The 23,626-nt window shown below is 41.5% G+C and overlaps 1 pseudogene; it reads left to right on the top strand.

Moving 5' to 3' along the window:
* The window catches only part of LOC114043185, a 156,729-nt pseudogene that overhangs the window by 23,080 nt on the left and 110,023 nt on the right, over positions 1–23,626 (top strand).

The following is a 23,626-nucleotide window of genomic DNA, read 5'->3' on the forward strand; positions in this document are numbered from 1 at the left end:
CACTCTCGCTCTTGGCCTCAGTCATTAGTAGGGGAAGTTAGTTGATTACTTCAAGTTCAGTGTGAAATGAAGTTCCCTCATAAAATTCCATATCTAGAGTGTGGTTTATCTTGGTGTCAGATGGGAAACATTGACAAGCTGGAATGTTCCTAGAGCAGGAAGACTAAAGGCAAGGGAATCATAGGTATAATTAGATTTAGAACTGGAAGAGACCTCAGATCTTCTAGTTGGAGACCTCTTTCCCTTTGGACGGGGAAACCAAAATGAAATGACTTGCCCTTGCCCCCAAAATAAGGCAGCATGGTACAATAGACATTAAGTCTGGAATCCTGCCTCTGACACTATTTAAGTGGCCTTGGGCAAGTGACTAACTTTCCTGGGCCTCAGTTTCCTCATCTGTAATGGAAGGGGCTTAGATAAGATGGTCTCTGAATTTTCTTCCAGGTTTAAATCCATTAGCCTATGAGCAACAGTCAAGGATTTGAACCCAGATCCTGAATCTAGCTCTCCTTTCCCCATACTATAAGTGGGCCTTAATGGTCATGAATCAAACAAGCTTCACCTGAGTGGAAAGAGCTCCAGGACACAAAGGTTAAGACTCCTTGCCATAGATGGTCTAAGGTCCATTACAACTTTGAAGGCTAGGACCCAGATCTCCTTACTGGATATCCAGATTATAGGTCTGGTTTCATGGAGAAGCTTTTCCCATCACCCCTCTTCCCAAAGCAGATAAATAAACTCAGATCCCTCCTTAGAGGTCCACTAAATTCAGCTTTTACACTTTTGATGCTTGAAAGTTTGTTCACACCTGTACTTATTCTCTGAATATGCAAAGATATGTAGCTAGATGACCTCTGAATTAAATGTGTAACTTATTTAGGGCCAAGGAACTCCCCTTTCATCCTTAAATACACACAAATACTTCATGAGTATAGAATCTATTTGATGGCCTCTATTTCCCCACACAAATATAGTGAAGGTTGAGAAGTGATTCCATATGGAACACGTAGGACCCCAAGCCAAAACTGAAAACCTATCCATGCCCCAGGGGAACTGGCATGGTGGGGGGAGCCTTCGAAAGGCTCTTTTACCATACAATACGGCATTGAGGGAGGAATGGAGGCAAGGGAATGTATCCAGGAGATCATATGACTGCTGTGTCTGCTCCTTATTCTGTACTCTGCAGTTTCTTATTCACAGGTTATAAATCCAGAGGTTCACCCCTGGTGACACAGCTGGACCAGTGGTGTGGGGATGAGAGAAGGGCTGCTATCCCCCTTCTCCCCCACCCCATCCAAAGCCATTGTTAGCTATCAGAAACACCCATGTTTCCATAGGGGTGGGGTGGAGGGCTAAGTGGGAACGCTCATCTAAAATGCTCTGCTCCAGCATCCCAGAGTCATTAGGTCACATGAACATATTGATGGTTCCTTAAGGTATCCTCAAATGGCAACCCGAGCTCAGGGCTGGAGGCGTTATCAGACTGGGGCCACCCCACAGTCCCAGGGGTTAGACACCAAGTCAGGCCAGAGGTGTTCCAATCAGTCTCTCCCAATCTTTAAAGCAAAAACCTGGCTACTACATTTCAGGTACCATAGATATCAATGCAAAGAATAAAACAAATCCCTGTTCAAGGGGCTTACATTCTGGCCCCTTTTAAGATACCTCCCCTTCTTTGATTGGGCTAGAATAGCAATTCTCAATCGTTTTGTCTCAGGACTCCTTTATTTAAAAAAAAAAGAGAACCTTCTCAAGAGCCATTTTAATGCAAGTTATCAATATTTACCATTTGAGATTAAGACATCTTAGAATTATGGAGATAGTTTTGACTTCATGGGCCCCCTGAAAGACTCTTGGGGATCCCAGACCACACTGAGAAATGCTGAACCAGAGGATCTGACATTTCTTTTAATTTGAAGTTTGTCCTAACTTGTGATTTTATTAACATAGGGAATTCCCCATCCTAATTCAGATTAGTTAGCACCTTCCCAGGAACTTAGTCTCAGAGTTGCCTGGCAGCACAAAGGCAAGTGCCTTACCCCAGGGTCACACCCCCAAGACTCAAAATCAGGCCTTTTAGTTTCCAAGTCCAGAACTCTATTCACTACACCATGCTCCTTTTCAAAATCCTACAGAGACAAATGCTTTCAAAATTAAATAGGATTTCTCTAAAAGTCACCAAGACTTTCTAGGGTAGGTGTTGAATTCCTTGGTGCAAGAGGCAAGGTAGTAGGAGAATTGAATCTACAGGCAGATACTTAGTAAATTTGTGTGCCTGGCAGACTTCACAAAAGCCTGGAAAGACTTGTATGAACTGATGCTGAGTGAAATGAGCAGTACGCCAGGAGAACACCATACTCAGTAACAACACTGTGCTATGACCAACTTTTTAAGACTTAGCTCTTCTGAGCAATGCAATAAGACAATTCCAAAAGATTTATCCACATCCAGAGAAAGAACTATAGAGTCTGAATGTAGGTTGAAGACTACTATTTTCTTCCCCCCCACTTTCTTGTGGCTTTTTCCCCTTTTGTTCTGATTCTTCTTTTATAACATGAAGAATGTGGAAATGTTTAATATGATCATACATGTATAGCCCTTATCAGATTGCATACCATCTTGGAGGGGGGAGGGAATTTAGAACCCAATCTTATAAAAGATAATGTTGAAAACTAAAAATAAACAAATTACTTAACTTTAATTAAAAAAAAAAAAGAATTGTGCCTGGGCTAAGGGAAGCAGAAGACTGATCACCTGAGGTACATGCTAGAGGAAATGGAACCGAAGACACGGTCAAGTTTCATTTCCCCCCCAACTAAAAAGCATTCTCTCCCTTGCATCTTCTCCACCTGTTGGAAATAGAGAGAAAGAGAAAGGAATATAAACCTTTGAGAGATGTGCAGTGAAACAAAATAAATTCCTCCAAAGGAGGGAAAGAATCACAGGATACACAATGGATACCTGATTATATAAAATAAAAAGGTTTTGCACACACATCAAACCCATGAATTTTTTAGTCTGCTCATTTATCCTCTGCTAGGGAGACTGGGATAAAAGATGCCAAAGCAAAAGCCAGGCTTAAGACTCTGGCATGGACAAAGAGGAGGACGCATATGCCATCATTGGTGTTGACAACAATTTCTAAGATCTGGGTTCAGATCTTGGTTCTACAATGTATTTCTTTGTGGCCTTGGGCAACTCACTTTTCTTCTGGAACTTCATATTAAAGCCTTTTTAAACATGGAGGTGGTTGGATTAGATGATCCTAGGTCCTTCCGAGCTCTAAAAGAAAGGATCCCGGTGGCATGTCCCTTCCCTCTAGCCATGAAGCTGACATCAGTAGAGCAGGAAATGGAGATTAACCATTGGTAAGGACTCCCCCTCATAGGCTGGGAGCCATTTCTATTTCCATTCTAGACTACAGGAACTACAGCAGAGACAATGGAGATCTAAGAAAGTTTCAGGTGGAGTTAGATTTCAGAAAGGTGGAGGGAGGGGAGATGGAGGGAAAGACAGTTCAGGGAAGTCTCTGATTTATTCTCCCATCCTTTGTGCCGACCATCTGTCCTCATTAACTCTCCCAAGTTTATGAGTTTTTAATCTTTTCCACATATACAATATATGAACATTCCACATTATTCTCTTTTATAGTTCATGTACTTTCATGTTCAGATTGTGTCCTTATGAATTATGGCCCAAGACACATACTGTAGTACTTGTTTCTTGCTTATACTAATGAAGTAACATGAATTATCTCCCCCACCAACATACCAAATGGCGCCATGAGCTAATCTGGCACTAGCCTACCAAGGGGCCTAGGCCACTAAGAAACCATCTCATTCTTTGTGTTGGAAACTGGGGCCCAACAATGATTCAGAGATCAAACCCAAATTCCACATAGCTCTGACCAGCCAAGGCAAGGGAGAGACTTCTTGAAGGCCAGCTCTTACTTAGGCTTAGTATCATAGGATTTAGATCTGGAAGGGATACAAGAGGCATTTTGCTTTACGTTTAAGGGACTACCCCCTTTCATACATCAGGAAGGAAAAGGAATAAGCATTTGTATAGCACCTACTATGTGCCTGCCACCATGATAAATGACTTTTGCAAATACTCTCATTTGGTCACAATAACATTGCAAGGTAGGTGCTATTATCCCCATTTTACAGTTCAGGAAACTGAGGTAAATAAGTTAAGTGACTTGCTCAGTGTCACAAAGTTAGTAAATGTCTGAGGCCAGATTTAAACTCTGGTCTTCCTGACTCCACTGATTTTTAAACTCAAAATCAAATTCGAAAGAAATCATTTGACCAGATCAAATAAAGTCTTTTGAGAGGGTAACTCCCTCCTCAACCAAGAGAGCTTACCTTTACTGATCTTTACAGTTTGAGAGGGGGCAAACCTCTAGTATCTTACTGAGAGACTCAATTAGCTTGGCAAATTTCAGAGTGACGTTAAGTTGGAAGAAATAAGAGTAACCTCCATTGAAGGAGAGGTATGAAGAAGAAATTCGGCTGAAGATGACCCTAGGGGTCATTGAGTTTAACCCTCTAGTGCTTATTAATTTTGAATATTGAAGGCCCATTGTATTTTTTTTTTTTTGCATTTTACTATCTGAATAGCTTTGCTTAGCTCCAGAATTGAAAGCTACTTTTTGCTGATATGGTGTGTAACGGATACAATGAGCTGGAGCTAATTTGTCTGCAGCTCAAATGGGCATAGCTGCCGCTACCTTTTGAAAGAAGAGGTTTCTCTAGGGTTACCACAGAGGTGGCGATTTGCCCATGATTACAGTTAGTATGCAAGATAGCATTAGAGAGTCCACATATTCCTGACCCCAAATCAGGTATTCTTCATGACATTACATTGCCTCAAGATAAGAAAGACCTCATCAGTGTTCCAGGCTATTTGATCCAATTGACACCAGAGGAATCTTCTATGATGTCCAGCTATAATCATCAAACAAAATATTTATAAGTTGCATAGCATGCTAACAACTATTACGTACTTATTCCCTTCCCATTATCCAGATTTTGCTTGAAGACCCAGAGAGTTTGGGACCATTCACTACTTCCCAAAGAAGCCTGTTTAACCATTGGATGGTTCCAACTGCTGAGAATCTCTCAAGTATAAAAGCTGTCACTCTCAACCTAACCTTCCTTCTCCCTTCCATCAGGCAGAAGTCTCATCTTTGTTCCACATAACAGCTCTTTAAATACTGGAAGGCAGCTACCATATTCCTCCCTCTTCTAAGTCTTCTCTGGGTTCAACAACCCTAGTTCATCCAATCTGAGGCAGAGAGGAATACAAGAAGACTACTAGATGAACTAGTTAGGGAAAACATTAACCATGGAATCAAAAGTTTGCTATGAAGTTACTAATTTGTTTGCATTTGGTTCCATGGGGAACCATTCAAAATATGACCCTGCTAGGAATGGGAGACCTGAATTGAGAGTTTCTTGCAAACCTCATCTCTGGTACCCACCTAGAAAGAAGCCTTTTCTTTATCCCACTGCTTTTATTACTTCTCTCATCTTTATCATCTGGCATTTACTTAGCACTCCCCTGACCCAAGTAAGACAGAAAGCCCCAAGAAGGTAGGAACTGTTTTGTAGCTGTATATTTCCAGTGCAGGGCCTTGTAGACACTTGAGGTTTGTCTAATCAAATTAGGTGATCCCAATTATGTGAAGGCCTTTTAGTTTAGCACAGTTCTTTAGTCCCCCGCCCCCAACTTATTTTATCAATGAAGAACTTGAGGCCCAGAACAATTAAGTGCCCAAGGTGACTTGGGTATCATGTGACAGAATTATGATTGGGACCCAAATTCTCGGGCTCCAAACCCACCAGTTCTTTCCCATGCACTGCTGCGTGGTAACCTCGACGTACCCAGTGATATATTGGATGAAGGCAGTGTCATGACAACCTAAAGCTAGAGAAGAGAGTTTACTAGGAAGATGAGAAATCTTGAAGTTGAACCATTACAAGGGGTCGAAGACGTCTGAGCTTTGTGAGGGTAGAGGAAGACTAAATTCAACAACAAAACCTTATACAATAAGAAAGGGGTCGCTTGAAAACAAGAAACCAAGGAAGAAAGCCACCCTTGGAGAGCAGATCCATTTCAGTTTTCAAACTGGTTCACTCTGACTCCCCTGTTTGGATGAATACATTTATTTGTATTTACTCATAACACTATGGGGCAGAGGGGGTGGGGGGAAGCAGGTTTTCTAAATTGGCTATCCAGAGTTTTTTTTTTTTTTTTTTTACCTGGATGGGCCATTTTTCTAGAGGCAAGATTGTGTCAAGCTGTATTCTAAACATAATAAATAAATCTGGGGGGGGGAAGGGGAGGGGGAAGAGAATATATTATTTTAAAATAGGCTGTGGATTTCCTTGCCCTTTTATTAATGAAAGCCTCTAGTAAAACTCCTTAAATGTGGATCTTGACTCTCTGCCCAGGACCTGTGGACAAGTTTTCCAATGCAACATTAATAAAGCAAGAAGCTCAGAAGGTTTCCATTAAGTCAGCTAGGCTGGATGACTCGCCTTTCAGATACTGTAATTCTCCAGTGCAGGATAAATCATCGGCTTCTACCGTCTGAATTTCTATTTTGATTTTTCTTATTAAAAAGAGAGAAACTGCTTTCTTGCTCTGGTGCAATCAGCCTGAAATAATGCAGTTGGGGGAGGGAGGGAGGAAGGGAGGGAGGTACCTCTTGTGGTGTGGCCCTTCCCCCACTCCCATCCTAAAATGTGGCCCACAGCTGCCCTGGCCTTGTAATCAGAAGACAAAGCTGATCAGGAGCAGGTTTTCCAAAAAGAAAAAGAAAAAGAAAAGTCATTGTCAGATTGAACAAGGGACTTCAGCCTATCTGTGGCTAAACAGAAAACCAAGACGGTTCAACCAACTTCATTCTCCAATCCACTGGAGATGGAAAGGAAATACAAACTATCAGTTGTAGGAATGGAGAAGATATTGGACACAACCGAAACAAATGAGCAAGATATAGAATGTAGGATATAGAATGTAGAGTTCTGTCTAATGTAATAAGCATAAATTAAACACCTAGTGTGTGAAAGGAAAGAAAGACTGGGTGCCTAGTGGATAGAGAAGGGACTTTGAGTCAGGAAAACCCAAGTTTAAGGCTCAAATACTGGGTCTCTGACCCCAGGCAAAGTCAGAACATTGCAACCCAACCATCTTTATAGTGCCAAGTTGCTGAATGGTTGCCAGCCAGTCTATGTTACTCCAGAAAGTTTCCTCCCTAGATTTCACCATTGTGTGCAATTTGATTCAGATATTGTTATGGAATTAAATAAAATTGAAAGTATCCTACACTGCTTAAGTGAAAAGGACAAAAAAAATAAAAATACTCCCTTCAAGGGACCTGCATTCTAATATGGAGGGAGAGGGTGGGATATATATATACACCCATAAATTAGACAACTGCTTAGAAAAATCTTTTGTTATCAGCCCCCTCTGAAACAGAAGTCAGAAGACAGGAAATGACTCACCCAAGGTCATACTTAGGCCAGGTTCTAGATGTAGACATTCTACTCTGCAGCATTGTCAAGTGCATCCTAGAACATAATCACAGGCTATAGGCTGGCCTCACAACCTGCTTACTCAATTATTTCTAGTCCGAGATGGGCTGTAGATAATCCACAGGGCACATACTCAATCACACCTTACTCAGATAAGGATTTAGTTGGCAAGACAAAAGATGTTGCCATCAAAGTGACCAGCACAGACTTCATGGTGTTGAGTTGTTCTAGTCATGCCTAACTCTTCGCGACTCCATTTGGGGTTTTCTCGACAGATAATGGAGTACTTCGCCATTTCCTTCTCCAGCTCATGACAGATGAGGAAACTGAGGCAAACAGGGTGAAGTGACTTGCCAGGGTCACATAGCTAGTAAATGTTGGAGGCTGAACTTGAACTCAGGTCTTCCTAACTCCAGGCCCAATACTTTATCTACCGCATCACCTAAGTAGCACAATCTTGGACCCTTTCATAATACATCTCAGTTTCCTCATCTGTAAGAAGCATGATGCTTAGATAACCTTTTAAAGTGGCTAGCATTTTACAGGCTTTACAAACTTTATACACATGTAATCTTTTGAGAGTCACTTCAGTAACTTAGGACTAACCCCTATAGTAGAAGTAAAGGTTTTTGGAAGTGATGAGGCTGCAAATGGCAGCAACAGTCATGCTACCTTCTCCTTGGGAGGCCTTGGGCTGAAGTCCTATGAAAGGCAGCTAATAAAGACAAAACTGTATGAGGCTGGGTGATGCCCTCACAGGAAAAAAAAATTTGGTGACTCTAGGTGAAAAATAAAGGGATGAGTTTTAGAAGGGCCAACAGAATCAGTTTAACCTTTTACCTTAACTAGGGTTCCTTTTACATGGATAATAAAACTAAAAGCAATTTAAACAGGCTAGCATTTGGCAAACCCAAGAATACAAATTGCCCAAAAGGACTTGTATTCAACATGGACTTTGACAGAAAATAGGTTTAGATCAGCATCTTACACTATATAACAAGCAATTCCAAATGAATATGCCTTAAACATTAAAAGATTAGATTTCTAGATAGTGAAATGAAGCACCTTTCATATTTAAGGTTAAGAAAATTTATAACCAAATGGGTAAAAGATGTGGAAACAAAATAGACAAGTTTGATTATATACAATAAGCTTTCACATGAATCAAATCAATGAAACTGAAAAACTGGTGGCAGGCGGGGAAAGAGGTGTTTTGCCAATATAAATTTAACCAAAAGACTTGGGAATCGATTGTATGCAAGGTCATTCTTTAATAGAAGATACAGAGACTATGTCTTAGTTTTTAACTTTCAGATCTGATTTGGAATGCTTTTTAATTTTTTGTGTCTTTGGAAAACAAAGGCATTGAGAAGCAACATGGGATGATGGTCAGAGAACCAGCCTTAGGGTCAGGAATATCTGGGTTTAGGTCTTGCCTTTGATGTCTACAGTATGATGGGCAAGGCCTTGAACCACAAATCTATAATTCTTCTCTTCTAGCTCTAAGAGTCAGGGAAGATGGCTACCTGAATTTGTGTAGTCACCTCACCAAGAGTTCCTTACCTTCAATGAAGACATAGGTCAGGTACTTAAGAAGGGGAGGAGGGGGCTTACAAACATCACCTCATGATGAGAAATGGTCAATCAAGATAGTCAAAATGCTAGTTGACCATGAAGACAAAAATAGCCAATGTTGGAGGGGGATGAGGGAGGAGAAATGTGATGCTGCTACACTTTTGGTAGATCTGTAAATTGGTCTGGCCATTTACAAAACAAATGGACACAAGAAGTTACTACTCAAGCTATTCTTCCCTTTGATCTAGTAGTCCCATCACTGGGCATGTCCTTTAAGGAGGTAAAGGATAGAAAGGTACTATATTCATAGAGCTATAGTAATAGCTATGGTAGCCAAAACCTGGAAAACCAGAGTGCCTATCATTTGGGGAAATGACAGAACAAATTTGGTATAGGAATGAAATGGATTATTGGCCTATAATGAATAAGGGATTCAGAGAAACATTGGCAGACATAAACTGATACAGAATCAAAGCAGAAGGGAGAATACATATAATGGCCACAAAGTCTTCTACATTTAGAATTAAGATTATGTATAGTGGCTAATTGTGCCTACAGAAAGAAAGATTGCTATGTAGTCTATCATGAATACTCTTATGATTTATAAGAGGGATCTGTGTGTCTAGGAGATTTCCACATAGTGAGTTCCCCTCATCCAACTAGAGCCTCTTTAAATCGAAGTTGCATGATCGCTTGTAGGCATGTTATAAGGTATCTCTTTAAAACGTTTCCAAAGAACACTACCCTCAATGGTATTTGTGGGGGAAAACCAATTGTTCTTTATATTAGGAAACTATCTGCAATGCCACAGATACAGTTGGCCTATAATTTAGCAAAGCATTTGATAAAGTCTCATGCTATTCTTGTGGGAGAAATGGAGATGTGGGCTGGTACACGAATTCAAAACTAGATGAGCAATTAATCTAATGTCAGCTTGAAAGGTGGTCTTCAAGGGATATTCAATTGGCCTCAGTATGTTGATGACTTTGGTTTAGGCACTGAAACTATCAATTTAACCCCTCCCACACACACTCATTTTGTAGAGTGGAAAACTGAGGCTCAAAGAGATTAGGTGACTTGCCCAGGGTTCTAATCAGTCTACTCTGAATGTAGAAAGTGCTTCAATGTTTGACATGTAGGACCCAGAACTAAGGATTCCAGATGTGATCTGGGCAACACAGACCAGTTATACTAATCACCTCCCCCGCATTACTATCTTCCTTCTGTAACTTTTTTTTTTTAAGCTGTGTCATACTTGACTCATTGACTTCAAAGTCTGTGGAAGCCTACTGATTCTTTACAGGAAATTCTGTAAAGCCAAGGAAAGTTCCAATCTATACTTGAAGATTTTGAGTCAAACTAAGTTTCATATTTGTTTTTCATCTCATTAGATTTAACCCATCATTGTAGATGTTAAATATTGAAAGACAAGATTCATCTTACAACTTTGTGTCCTTTGCAAGTTTGCTAGACATGTTATCTAGGGTTTCATCCAAGCCATTTACTTTATATTGAGGGAGAGAGAGAGAGATTGAGATTTGATCAGATCCCTGGAATATTCCCCTGGCAAAGCTAACTTTTGTCAAGTTGCTGTAAAGCAACTACTTTTGGGTGTCATGGGCCATTTGGCCACCTGGCCAAGCTTATGGACCCTTCTAGTAATCACATTTTAACTACATAAAATACAATAGAATTAAAGATAACCTGTCATATTGAAATACTGGTTACGTGTACATATTTTTTAAGTTCACAAACCCCACTTTAGAGCCTCTGACCACTCTACCAGTTCAGACTTTCAATCAACTCCAAATCCACTTAACTGTGCAACCATCTGGTCCCAGATCTATATCTTTCTTGATGACATGAGGCTATTAAGCAAACATTTATGGCCTTCTCTTGATCTACCAATCTTGTAGCACTGTCAAAAAAAGGCAATGATGTTCACATAATCATAGACTTAGACTTTATAATTTGTTATGTAGTCCAATTCCCTTGTTTCGTAAATAAAGGAAAGGCCAGAGAAGGGCAGCAATTTATACAAGGTCACACAGGAAATAGAAGTTGGATTCAAATCCAGGTTTGTTTGGTTTTTTTCCTTCTTACTCTAAATATAGGGCTCCTTCCTACTACCATGTTGTCTGGTACAACATGACCTTTCAGTGAGCCCATGCTGGCTCAATCATTACTACTCTCCTCCCTTCTCATTGCTCAAACCATCTCTTTAACAATCTTCTAGTATTTTGTCTGAAATTTCTGCCAAAGTCATTGGTCAATCTTCTGAAGTTTGTCCCTTCTTGATTTTCCCACCACACCCCAAACAGGAAGTATTTGCTCATCTCTAGCCCAGCAGTATCTCTTCCATTCTCTATGGCTTTCCCCCAAATAGAATTATTCAGATCATATTAGCCATTTCTTTTGGGATACTAGTACAACACTCATTTGGGCCTGAGCTCTTAGAGGGCCCAGAGGTGCTTTTGCTGTTATTTTTGGTCATTCAAGTATGTTTGGAATAATTAGGTCCCCTCTACCTATTATCAACTCATCCAACCCAAGGAGAGGACTCATTAGATCTTCTAACTTGCCTCCACCATAGCCAAAAACTCTTTTCTATCCTTCGCCTCAACAACCTCAGTCATCCTAAGCTTAATGCTCCTGATCCTTGAAGGACACATAGCTTTTGATTAGTCTTTGGTTACCTAGACTCAGAAAGGCAGTATGGAGTAATTGGTAGGCCACCTGGTTCCATGGTCAGCTCTATCTAAATAGATAATCCAATATGGATAAAAGCCTAAGGCTGGGGTCTAGAAGACTTGCACTCTCAAGTTGCACCTTGGCTGTGACCCTGAGCAAGTTACTTAATCTTGGTGTTGTAGGCCAGTGGCATAAACTCAAAGAATCAGATTCTAGTGGGCTAACTATTGACTTTGGGAGAAAAAAAACCATTTAAGCATCTGTGTTGCTAATTATCTATGTTGTATTGTATTTTTATTTAGTTTGTTAAACATTTCCCATTTTTAAACTGATTTCAGGAGTTTTATAGCCCCGAGATAGATACCTCTGCACTAGGCAACTCTAAGATCTATAAAATTGCAGAAGTGGCTACCTGCATTAGAGGAGGGAGTTTCCTCATGTGGGAGGTCTATATGCCAAGGAAGTCACAGGTCCAGTCTGTACTCCTATACCTGGTATTACTTCCCACTTTTGATCAATTTTGATTATCTAGATTAGTCAATGACTTCTCCAAGCCTCCCATTGAGGTTAGAGTTTTGGTTTGAGATGTTAGTATATTATACAATAATATACTAGGGGCAGCTAGGTGGCACAGTGGATAGAGCACTGGACTAGGAATCAGGAAGACCTTCTCTTTCCCAAGTTCAAACCCAGCCTTGGATATTTACTAGCTGTCACTAGCTGGGCAAGTCACTTAAACCCTGCTTGCCTCAGTTTCCTCATCTGTAAAAGGATATGGAGAAGGAAATGGGCAAGCCACTAGTATTTTGCTAAGAAAACCCCAAATAAGGTCATTAAAAAAAATCGGACATGACTGAAAAATTGATTGTCATGTCAGTCTTTGGACTGAGTCTGTGTGTCCGTGTTATTAGGATGTAGCTCCTGGTATCATAGGTCTCAGTCCAGAAGGATTTCAGATTCCATCCAGTGGAACACCCTCTCCTTTCACAACTGAAGAAGCCAAGATTCAAAGAAGTAAAATAACTTTCCCAAGGTCACACAGGAGGTACCAAGGTGAGAAACCTGGGTTCTACTAACCCGAGGCAGGATTCTTCGATCTACCACCTTGCCCTTCCAATTCTTGAATCACTTGCTTTTTTTTCTTTTCTTATTTTGGCTCCTTCCCTTCTTGGATCTCTGAAGTTCTGCAGTCCAGCTCCAAATTTGTCCAAGTCCTCTCTCCCAATGAGAGGAGACTAGAATCTTTTTTTTTAAACCCTCCTAGGATCCCATCATTGTCTGAATCTGTTCCAAAACATAATTCTCATTACCAACTCATCTTACGAAAGATGGCACAAAGACAAACCAAGAAATTTGTCATCTGCTCAGGGGCTTGGTTCTTCCAAACCAATTTAAAGACACCTTTAGCAGATGTCCCTTCAACTTGGATCTTCCACTGTGGCAAAGTTGCCAGGTTTGTGATACATACCCCACCTCACTCAAATCCTCATCTGTTCCCCCCCTCCTTTGTCTGGGTAGTTTGTAGTGTATTCCCATCACAACGTGCTTTTGGTTTTTTTCCCCTATTCTAGATACCCGGTGGTTAGAGTACTGAACATATTCAGGAAGACCCAAGTTCAAACCCAGCCTTAGGCATTTACTAACTATGTGATAGGCAAGTCATTTCTCTGTCTGTTTCCTCAACTGTAAAATAGTATCTACCTCCCAGAGTTGTGAGAATCAAGTGAGACTTTGTGAAGTTTTTAGCACAGTATCTGGACCATGGAGGTGCTTAATATTTATTTCCTTCCTTCTAAATGGACTTTCCTTTATTTAGTTCATGATTCTCTCTTGAATGTGTTCTTAGAATAAACCACTCCTCCATTGTTCTTTATCCAATTTGTTCCTTCAGAAGAAAGGAGTTCCTTCTAAGCCTTAGATCACAGCCCAAGTTTAGGCTGTGCGGAAAAGTTTCATTCATTTGCTTTTATAGACATTTTTAGCTCACTTTGTTACTCTTGTGGCCAGCTCAGGCGATAGGAATTAAGGACCTGCAGATTTTCACTGTCTAGAGAACTGCTGAATGAGAAGAGTCCCTCTGCCGGTGCAGCATCTTCAACTTGGGTCATTAAAAGTTACCTAGAGTAGTGTTGTCACTCAAATGGAATCAGAGGTCACTAAACTGTGCTTAAGGGTCCCTTGTGCTGCATAGTGACTTAGAAAACTGCATTTTAACATTATGTTCTATCGTATTGATATATTTTGTTAAATATTTCCCAATTACATTTTAATCTGACCATAGCCTCAATTCTGGCCAGAGGGATGGGCGTTTGACACCTCTGACCTAGAGTTCCAAGGGAGTCACAGCCAGAATATCAAAGCTACATCTTAAACTCAAGTCTTCCCCAGTCTAAAGTCAGTTCTTTATCTTCTGTGCTATACTGGAATCTTGGTGATATTTTCTCTATTGGGTTTTTCATCCCGATAGGCTACAAAATGTGAAATCCATAGGCAGATTCCTACTGATCATTATGCAAATTGAAGCTGCCCTCAGCTTCAGGGGGGAAATTCTAGTTAAACTCCATAGACAGAATCAGGGCCTACATCTCAACTAGAACTCTGTTTTCCCAGTCCAGCACAGTATACCTTCGGGAGTGTGTCTCCTACAGGTTTAGGCTGCCTCATTAACCCCTGAAAACCTTAGATTTTTTGCAGGGCTATTAACACATGATATCCAAATTATTGAGAATGAATCTTCATGTCTGCCAAGGGTAAGCCTGTAAGTCTCAAAAAGTTGTCTGGTCATAGGGTTATAGGATCAAGACCCCAGAGGCCACATATAGATGGCAAGACCAAGATTCAGAAGTGAGTACTTACCCAAAGTCAGATAGCATGTATGTAGGTAGTAGAGGTAGAATTAGAACTTAGATCCTCTGACTCTATGTTGTCATCTATTACACGACTCTGCTTTAAGAGTATCTGGGTTTGAATTCTAGCTCTGACACTGTCTTGCAAGAGTCCTTAGAAAGTGCACTTTCCAGGATAGTGGATAGAGCACTGGCCCTGGAGTCAGGAGGATCCAAGTTCAAATCTTACCTAAGACACTGCAAGATCTTGAGCAAGTCACTTAATCCCTACTGCCTCAAAAAGAAAAACAAAACAAAAAAAACCAAACACACCATACTCTCCAAATGTATGACTGAGCTCAGATTGTCTTGGCAGCCCCAGACTCAGATTGTCCCATGGGCAACCCTAGGCACAGATGCCTAGCCCCAAGGATAGATATAAATGGGGAGGGGGCCAAAGAGTTCACACTCCCTCAGGCTCTCCCACGTTCCTTAAGGCACTTTCTTTGGTGGGTAAGGGGTGGTGGTGTGGGGCCTTCTCTGTGGATTGCCATGGTGGAAGGGAGTCTGAGGTTTAAAAAAGAAAAAAAAAATTAGAGGTAGTAGTGGCGTTTTCAGAACAAAACTATTGGGGGGGGGTGGAGTGACTCAGACCCTGGACCCTTGGATCCTAGATTGGATCCCAAGTGAAGAGGGGGCCTTGGTTGGGTGAGGATGCATCCAACCCAGCCCTCAAGACCCCTATTGCAAGTGCCACCAATACTACTTCATCACCCTCAGCCAAAGAAGCTGCCAAGAACAATTCCCTCCCTACACTCGACAAAGTAGGAGAAGGATGGCAGTGATGATAAGTAGCCCTAGAAGAACTTCTTCCTTCCAGACAAGGCCAAGACCTACTCTCACCCTGCGCCCCAGGCACAGACCCCACCTTCCAGGATGATGGGGTAGCCAATGCAAGATGGTGGCTGCTGGCTCCAGTGGCATTACCCAAGTGCCTAATCCTGGGGAGGATACCAGCAGTAAGTCCTACAAACAATTCTTTACACATGGTGAGGCTAGTGCCACTGGTAGTTAGGATTATAGTAGTGGCTCTTACCCTGATCCTGGGTCCAGCCTTAGCTCCCTGCCAGATTACCCCAGATGCTTTTTTCATTGCTGCTTCAGGGAAAGAGCAAATGGTCATGGGAGAAGATTAAGGTCAATTTTGTGGCGATCAGAGGGGATGACCAGCTCAGCAGGACCAGACAGTGAATGACCAAGTCCTTGACAAAAGACAAAAAAAAAAAACCCCACCACGAAGTTTTTCAGCAAGAAGGCTAGCAGCTAACAGACTATCAGAGGCCAAGGCTAAGGAGAGAAAGAAGAAGCTGAACTCTAGTTGGTCAGACAACCAGAGCAGCCAATGGCAGACCCAAGCCAAAAAAAAAAAAAAAAAAAACATTCTTGGCTTCTGAAACCAGTTTCCTCAAGGATCCCATCTTTCCCTTCCCACCCAGTACCGAGTGGTTTGGCCCTACCCTTCCCAGCCAACACCTTTGGGAGTCCCAGCCCCAAGTCCAGGACCCCTAGGGCCCATCATCACCTTGATGAACACATTGGATTTCATTTTCTTAATAAAAAAACTTAGAAAATGCAGTTTTTAATACTGCTATTTTTATTTTTCTTGTGCTTTTTGGTCTTTTACAACACATGGAAATATGTTTTTGCATGACTGTACATGTATAACCTTTATCAAATTGCTTACCTTCTCAATGATGGAGAAGGGGAGGAAAGGTGGGAGAGAATATGGAACTCAAAATGGTAAAACAAATGAAGGTTAAAATTGTTTGGATGTAATTTAGGGGAAAACGTTAAATTAAAAAAAAATATTGGCTTCCATCTCTTGGGGCCAAAGTCACCCCAAGTGACTTTTCCAGAAACCTTTGAATTGTAGGTTGGAAACTTGACTCCCTAATTGGGGAGACAACTGATCTTGGATTTTTCTTTAAACAAAGACAAAAATGTCTATTAAACTAAAACATCCATTCTGGAAAAAAAAAATAGTAAAAAATATTAAGCAGCAGAAGCCACATCCCTGTTTCCTCTGGCCCAAAGAGGGCAGCACTAAATCAAGAGAGGAATTTCATAAGCCTGAAATGAAAGGGCTCCTAGGAAGCCTCCCTTTGCTCATTCTCATAAGCAGGTTTTAAGTATAGTTGATAGACACACATGCTCTGCTCAATCCTGGGAAGGTCCTGTGGAAGGCAGAATGGTTTGGTTTGAGCCCAGACTATATTATTGTATCAGATCCAAGAGGCACCTTCCCACAGAACAGAAAGTATTGGGAACCGATGAGTTGCTCCAAGTCTAGTTATTAGAAAGTTGTCCATGGTTTAGGCCTTTATATAACTGAGAAGTTAGGTCTGTGCTAATAGGACAGGAAGACAGAATTATCTGGTCTTTTAAAGTGAATTATAACTTAAGATTAAAACTGAAAGTGAGCTGGGGGGAAAGTACTTAGAACCCTCAAATAACTAGACTTTTCTGCTTTGGAGAAAGGGGAGAGACAATAACAAAGATTAGAAAAAAATGATAGGAGCTTCCAGGAGACATTGTGGGTTCAGACCAAATAGACTAATCTCCCTTGCCTTCTCTGCATCTACAGGTCTAGTCAAGGAGCCATCACTTAACAGTTATGTTCCCAGAGTGCTTTAAAGAGTCTATCAAAGAACTACACTCTATCGTGAGGGCAGTTAAGTAAACATTTAAAAAAAAAGAAGCTTTCAGTGTGGAAATCATAAGTTTTCTTTCTTTGTTAAGAGAACCAAAAGAAATCCTGGTTGCATTTTAAGAGGCCTACCTTCTGAGAATGATGAGATGGTATGACCAAAACACCATCATTAGACCAAATACAGTCTTGTTTAATCCTGGTGCCATTTGAGGAAGGGAAATTGTTAAACTGAGCTAGTAACTTCAGCTCTGTGCCTCAGTTTACTCCTGTCAAGATGGAGTTGGATTTGATGGCTTCCAATGTTTCCTTGAGCTCTTGAGGTAACCCTTGAGGGTTACACCCCCAGGGTAGCGAAAGCTCTCAAGTTTATGATGTATGAAGATTGAAAGAACGGGAGATGCTCAGCCTGAAAGAGGATTGGGGGGGAGGGGCACATACACAAGAGCTGTGCTCAAGAACTTGAGAGGCTGTTACCCAGAAGAGGAATTAAGCTTTGTTCTGCTTGGCCCCAGAGGATAGACCTAGAAAGCAAGGAGAAAAATGAAAAGCAGCAGACTTAGGGTTGAGAGAAGATCCTTAAACAAAGACCACTGCCCCATAGTTAAAAGGGAGCCCAAACACTCCAGTTTTCAAGCAAAAGTTGGATGAGTATTTGTTATGGAATATGAAAAGATTTCTAAGTCAGGCATGGATCTAACCTGTCCCTCTCCCCCATACCTTTGGAAGTTCCTGTTCCAGCCCCAATTCTGAGATTTCATTTATGTAGCAAGGAAGTTTATGAAGACTTGGCTTAATGTTCTTCTCAGGGCAGAGCTTAGGGACTAGAACTGCTGTTCTTGATACCCTCCCAGCTATGAAACTTTCTGGTTTGTTTGAAAGCTTTAAAAAAAAAAAAGTAGGGCCACTCTTTCCTTGTGGAAACACCTTTTGCTAATAGATTGCAATCCTCTATGGCATAGGGAGCCATTTCCACAGACTCCATAGTATTTGTGCCATATTCCCATAAGACGTTCCTAAAAGATATACTTCCACGGCTGGAGGTCTTGCTCTGGTTCAGATCGGGTTGAACAATGGGTGGTTTTACAATCATTTGATACCCATCTATGAAGTCAGCTCAATGCCATCTCTCAGGTCAGCCTTGAGCATTAAGATTTAAGCCCATTTATACAGGGGGGAAATTCAGGAAGAAAGGAAAGACTTGACTGAAAGTTGACAGCCAAAATTCAAAGTTAGGCCTTTGGATTCCAAAACCTAGTGTTTTCCTTTATATCACTTTACTTGCCCCCCCCCCCCCTTGTTAAAGCCAATTAAAAAAAAATTCAAGCCCAGAAAGCATTCAAGGGCACTCATTAGGTTTTTGAGATATATAGCACACACAAAAAACCAATATCAAAGAAATGATCCTTTCAGCATAATGGGAAACACACAGGATTTGGGTCAAGAGATCTGGGTTTATTCTTATTAACCCGCAGCTTCATCCCTTAGTGGATTGAGGGCTAGTAGGATTTCAAGGAGTCTTCCAATTCCAATCTCTTCATTTTTCCCCAAATGAAGAAACTAAAAAGCCAGGAGTATCTTGGCAGAAAAAAAATCATGAAAGGAGTAAGTGTTTAAGCCAGTTTCAAACTCAGATCCTCAGACCAGCAGCTTATCTATTTCTGGGCAGTCAAGGTCCTGTTGGGACTTTGAAGATAATAGGACTATTGGAAGATGTTGAGGACATTTATTAGTTTGCCTTCCAACAATGGAGATTGGCAGTTCATTGAAGTAGGAAAGTCCAAACATAGCAGTTCTTCCTTGTTTCCTCTAATGTCACATCTCTTAAGTGCATCCATGAGAAACTGTTCACATGCCACATTTCATCAAGGTCAGAGGCGGTTGGGGTGGAGGGGGGGAGGAGAAGGTATGAATGATTCCTTCAAGTTCTCCCTCTTCTAAATGAGGTTCTCAGTGTCTCAGTTTTTCCTCCCAAGACCATCCAGAGTCTTGAGCATGAGTTATCCCAGCCTTAATCTCACCCCTCACCATCAACTCCATTTTACTGAAGTATGGGAGAGATCCACATAGGCAGCAGAGGCAGATGTTGCAGAAGTTAAACATGAGCTTCAAAATCATTGAATTAGATCTGAAAGGGGATGTTAGAGTCTTCACCTCAGTCTGTCCCTGTGTGTCTTTACTTGTAGGATAAGTTCTTACCTAGCACTGAATCTTGGAATCAGTCTTGGGTTCAAATCCTGTATCTGCCAATTTACTGTGTGGAAAAAAAGAGGGAAACCCTTCCTTGAATTCTCATCTTACAGGTGGAAAAACTGAAGTAATGGTATCAGCAACACCTATACCTCATTGGCTGCTGTGATGAGCATGCCAGTATTCCCTCTGCCATTTACCAGTTGTGTGACCCTGGGTAAGTCTCTTCACATTTGAATCCAGGTTTCTCATTCTTAGGAATGGAAATCCTAGTAGGACCTGGCCCGGTTGGGAGAACCAGTGAGATAATTCATGTAGAAGACTTGGCTGTCAGGGCAGTCATTTTATCCCTGTACTCGTCTCCTTCTATAGGAGGGGAATAATCTGTTGAGACTCAAAGTGAAGTATTTTGCAAAGATTAATGTTACCTAGCTCTTATTCTGCTCACTAAAAAAAATCCTTGGGTCTTGACTTAGATGACCAAGGTTATCTGTGAGATAACTCTTGAGCCTCAACCATCTTACCTGTAAAAACAGAACTATGTGTGCCCCTTACTCTCAAAGGGCTCCAGCAAGGAATGCTCCTTATAGACTTAAGCACTCAAATACAATCAAGGAACACTTCAATCCATGTTCAATTTCTTCCTTGAGGGTACTTGTACCAACACCAACAGAAATACTCTATTCTACCACTGGCCTGGATTCAGTCTACAAGTCAAGTCACAGGAGACATCTGTCTCTCCATCTCAATCAATGCCATAATGGGCTGGGTTCTGGCCTCAGCATCCGGTGGCCTGAATTATTTATCTCTAATTGGACTGGCTGAATGCAAGGCACTAAAGGAATCAATTAATACAAATTTTCCATCAGAGCTTTCATCCCCATCAGGAGATGCCATGTATAGGAAGAAGGACAAGTGGGAAGCCTTGAATGGTGGTGGGGAAAAGCTAGTGGAGATTGCAGGGTCAGGAGGATTTGAGTTTTAGCATCCTACACCCTCTACCACTAAAGCTGCAATATAAAGCAAAAATCACTTGAGCCAAGACCCTTTGAGAGGTAGCATGGCCCACCATTAGCTAGAGTGCTGTAGTTGGGAATCAGAAGGTCTAGGTCCAGATGCCTCCTTGAACACTTACTAGCTATTATGGACTCTGGGCAAAGTAGTTAAATTCAAGCTTCAGCATCTCCATATCTTTGAAGTAAAGTTGGACTTGATAGTTTAAGGTTCCTTCCCTTCTGGCTCTAAATACATGACCGTATGACAGACTAGGCTTCCAAAGGAGGCCAGCCAGGATACTGAGAACTGGAGACCATGTCATGAACTCCGTTGAACTAGGAGTTAATATGTTGGAACTAATTAAGTGTTAGAAATTGGGAAAAAGAGCTTTGGAACTGAAACACGTACACATACTGTATATACACATATGTGCAGGTTGTTCACATGTTTTCACAGCTTCACGTAACAGCTTAAAGACAAGCACAAAAAATCAAGAAAACCTTTTTGCATCATTAGCAAAGAATGTGAAGGGCAAGTTACTGCAGAAATCTTTGACTGGAATGCTGAAGAGTATAAGCCTTCAATCTGCCCACTTGCCAAGTGGCTTTGAACAAGTCACTTTAGCCTCACAACAATTAATTGTCTTCTAATATGAAATAATTGGACTAGGTAGTCTTTAAGGGAGTCCCACTGCACAGGCAGTGGGCTGCCTAGAGTTAGAAGTCTGGCATTGAAGTTCTTTCCCTGCTGCCATCAATATCTGGCAAGTCTCTTCTCTTTACCTTTACCTGGTTGGAGAAGGAAGAAACACAAAGGACCACTCCCTGCCACTGAAGACTGAAGAAACCATCCCAAGTCACCGGTTGCCTGAGATGAAAGGCCTTCACTGAAGGGTTCTCTGGAGTACCACTCCCAAGGACCTAGCTAACTCTGCTCTGATCTACATAATACTCTGATCAATAGATTATGTCTTGTCCTATGGCAGCAAATTCCTACCTCCCACTCCTCTTATCCTGATTCAGATTCACTCGAGTTGGAAACCCCTTTTTTCCAGGATAGATTTCATTCTCAGCCCCTCAATATCCTAACCCCTGCCCTCAGTGGGTTTCTGTTGACCTCTGACCTTCACTTTCTGCATCACCCTCTGAAATCTATTGTTACCAAATTCCTTTTTGCCCTAGATTTTCACATTTACACTCGATTTTCTGGCACTCATAGGAGACTAGATTTCTCCCCAAAGACCCTTCATCCCTCAGCAGCCTCTCCAGTGCTGGCTGATCCTTTTCTCAAACCCTATAACACAAAAGAACTTTTCAAAACCCTCACTCAGAAGCCTCTTCTGAGGTTCACCCTGCCTATCACTGTCTGGATTCTTTTTTTTTCCCCCTGGTGATCTAGCCCTCCAAGTTACTCTTCCTCCTTTCTCTAGGAGTTCAGTGCCTGGTTCACAGTTCTCTCTACCATGTTCCTTTTGATGAAGGGAAGGGAAGGAAAGGAAAGAAAAGGTGTTGCCTCAGTCGAAGTGAGAGCTGGGAAAAACCTTAGCTTGAAAAGGCCAAAGTCTCCCACTGCACCCTTGGCAGTCTTCAGTCATCCTAATCTATGTTTTGCTGCTGGATTCAGGTGGCTTTGGAGGAGAAAGTAAGGCTGGTGACTTTACACAGCCCTCCCTCACTCAAGTGCAATTCATTTGCAAATCACGGAATCACCTTCCTGATGGCATGGACCTCTCTGAGAACAAAGGACAGACAAGGAAAATCATTTTCCTTGGCCACCACCCATTGACTACTAGCCATTTAGCTGTAGGAATGTCAGCTTGTTCATCCCCAAGACATTTCAGTGATCTTTTTCCTACCCATGATTACCTCCCCTTTCCTATCCAGCTTTGACATATTGTTCCACTTCCTGCAGCTGTGACCCTCCAGTTACAAGGTGTATGGGCCCAGGGTTTCCTTGGATTCTGTTTCCCCATTATTAATGGCTCAGTGTACCCCCTATGGTCCTGTATAAATGGGGGGTAGTCAGGGAAGGCTTATCAGTTTTCACAAGCCCCATCATGGCCTTAAAGACCTTTCTCTGCCACCTCTTTGGCCCACATTTGGGGATATTCTCCCAGTCTCTATAAATCTGGGGACAATAACCCCAGCATGGATTGTTAAAGATGAGCTGGAAGTTATTTGGGGGTCATATGCCTAATCTTTTGAAAGTCATCATGAAAGATAACTCCACTCTCCCTCAAATGGTCCCTTGTTATACCTAATGGAATTCTGAGTTTTAGAAAGACCCAGAATCTTCATGAAAGATTGAGGGGGTGGGGGAACCTGGCTTTATTGCTATGATCCCATCTTTAATAAAGGTTTTAAAGTCTGCCTGTAAACCTTTTCTCTTAAGTCACATTTTTACTGAACCTTCTCATACAGATTGATATGCAAAGACCAGTCATAGAAGTTTGGCCCCAGAGAACATTTCTCACTCATCCAATACCCTGCCTGGAATTTACCATTGCCATGATTCAATGAGCATTTATTAAAACACCTGTCATATACTAGTAACTGGAGCTACAGAGAAAGATGAAGCAGCCCTTATTCTCAGATCTTTAGACCAGAAGATTTCAACAAGCAGGTAAATACAAAGTAAATGTGTGTTTCAGGGCATGAGACAGCATAGGACAGTGAGACAAAGCTCTGGATTTGGAGTTGATGGCTCCAAGCTCTACGTTTGGCTCTATTGTGTTTGTTAGTGTGCCTTAGACACACTAACAAAGTAAGTAAGCTTTGTCCATATGAAAAGAGGAAAAAAAAGGAATCTCTTAAATTCACAGTTCAATTCAAGGGGAAGCATAGAAGCTTTCAGTTGCAAATCAGATGGAAAAGCCCCATGATACTTAGGGTACAGTAGGAAAGCCAATAGTCATGTCATTTCCATTAATAATTATTAGTTTCCGACACATTGGACTGAATGCCAAGGATGCTGGGATCCAGAACTTTCTGGGTCTTCGCTAATTGTAGGCATTCTGTGAGTGCCCATAGAAGCTGAGACCATCTCAGGGGTGGCTACAGAAAATGATGGGGGTCAGGAGGAAAGGCAGAGGTCCCATA

The sequence above is a fragment of the Vombatus ursinus genome, unplaced genomic scaffold (assembly GCF_900497805.2).
Source record: "Vombatus ursinus unplaced genomic scaffold, bare-nosed wombat genome assembly UNPS02001287.1, whole genome shotgun sequence".
NCBI lineage: Eukaryota > Metazoa > Chordata > Mammalia > Diprotodontia > Vombatidae > Vombatus > Vombatus ursinus.